Source organism: Polistes canadensis, unplaced genomic scaffold (genome assembly GCF_001313835.1).
Source record: "Polistes canadensis isolate GaletaPanama2010 unplaced genomic scaffold, ASM131383v1 scaffold_421, whole genome shotgun sequence".
NCBI classification, from domain to species: domain Eukaryota; kingdom Metazoa; phylum Arthropoda; class Insecta; order Hymenoptera; family Vespidae; genus Polistes; species Polistes canadensis.
Genome location: NW_014569968.1, coordinates 232 through 2,559, shown reverse-complemented (window position 1 = coordinate 2,559; position 2,328 = coordinate 232).

Here is a 2,328-nt window from a genome sequence, read left to right as displayed (position 1 = left end):
ACTTAGTAATAATATTAAAAAATTTTGGATAAGAGGAAAAAAATCTTTATTATATTAACATTCCTTATACATTTCTAATAAAATATAATAATTCTAAGAATATTTGTTGTTGTTTTACGTATAATCATGGTTTCATCTAGTCCCCCCCAATGATTTCCATTAATGATTATAACTTCAAACCACTCGTTTAAAGACGTTTTTCCACGAAACTTATCAATGGTCTCACGAATGCGAGAAAAGAAAGATGTGTGTGTTCAAGCACGGAAGTTCAATTACGTAAGTGTATACACACCTATACATTTATCTATGTATTTATATATATACATATATATAAATATATACGTGTATATAATGTATGTGTTGTGTTGTACGTCGTAAGGATCTTTAAATGGCAGCAATGCTCCCCACAAAACAAGTGGTCTAGCCAGTTGAGCAAATTACCTACGCTTATTCCGGTGGTACGTAACTGAAGTAAAATCCTGGACGTCTCCATCAGAATCATCTATCTCTTTCTTTCTTTCTTTCCTTATTTCTTGTTTTTTTTTTTATATCTTTTTATCTCGTATTTTCTTCCTGTACACTTTTAAACAACATTTTTTACATCGAATTCGAAGTATATAAGGAATTTATTTACATCGTTCTTTTTTTATATATTATATATTTTTATATATTATGTTCAATTTATTTGTACATTTATTTTATTTTTACTTTCTTCTTTTTTTTTTAATAAATATAAATTTATATGTATATATTTGCGCGTGGGTGTTTAACATTTGTATACAAAAATTAAGTAAAAATTGTAGAATATAATTAAAATACTTGTACTTCATTTTGTATATATATAATATATAAACTTATTTATTTTATTTAACTCGTATAAATTCGTATGAGATTACAATTTCCATCGAAATCATTTAAAAATAAAACAGAAAAAAAAAATATAAAGAAGTAGTAGTCATCATAAAGTAGTCGTCATAAAGTAGTAGTCATCATAAAGTAGTCGTCATAAAGTAGAAGTAGTCACATCGAATTGTGATCAATAATAATACTGTTCAATATATTTACGTTTCTTAACAAAAGTATTACATTTATATATTCCATAAGGATAAAAAAGAAAAGCTCTATGAAATTTCTCGTGCAAAGTAATTCCCGCGTATTTCTCATTCTAGATATTCGCAAAAATTAGCATATGCAATCTGAACACGAATGAAACTTCAATCTCCAAGCAAATGGAAACACGCGTGTCTCGTAATAACATAAAGGTCACCACCAACCGGAATGGTAATATAATATAATATATGGAAGAGTATGGTAAACGATAATTCAAAGTATAACTTTTTGTTGTTGTTGTTGTTGTCGTTGTCGTTGTTCTTGTTCTTGTTTCTTTAAATCCAATTGAAACTGTACTGGTATTTATTTTATATTCTTTGTGAATATAAATATACTATGAGATACGTCGTTATAAAACATTGAAATCAATGGTATATATATATATATATATATATATATATATGTAAGTGTTGCTTCACATATATATATATTCTGAAGTTAAAGTTTTTGAAATAAAGAACGATATAATGCAGGATGATATTCAAGTTTTACATTGGTAGTTGGAATATATTGGCGTTTCTTTGGCATATCACTTACCACGGAAAATGTCTTAACGTTCTACCCACGTAAAGAAACAACATAGTGATGGTAGACACCTTATTCGAGTAGAAATGTATAATACTTATACAGGGTGTCTCACATAACTCTAGTCACGATTTTTTAAGTACTTGCAATAAACTGATCAAAGAAATACTTTCAACAAAAGTTGATCTGTTTTGATTGACTATATATTGGAATAAAAAAAAAAGTTCGAAAAACATTTTTTATACTTACAGCAAGCAGATTTTAATTATTTTTATATTAAATTAAAGTGCACTCTTTTTTCTACACGTTGAATACCATTTCGAGTTATAAATTTAGCATGTAAAGTTCTGAAATGTCAGGGAATGCAATGCTGTAATTTGTGTATTTTTGCAATTTCTTTAAAAAGTTTTGGTAAATATTTTTTATACTAAAATTGAATAGATTTTAATTAAACTTATATTAAATTAAAGTACACTCTTTTGTCTACGTGTAGGATATCATATTGAGTTATAAAATTAGCATGTAAAGTTCTGAAATGTCAGAGAATGCAATGCTGTAAATTGTGTATTTTTGCAATTTCTTTGAAAAGTTTCGGTAAATATTTTTTATACTTTTAGCAAACGGATTTTAATAATTCTTATATTAAATTAAAGTGCACTCTTTTGTCTACGAGTAGAGTACCGTTTCCAGTTA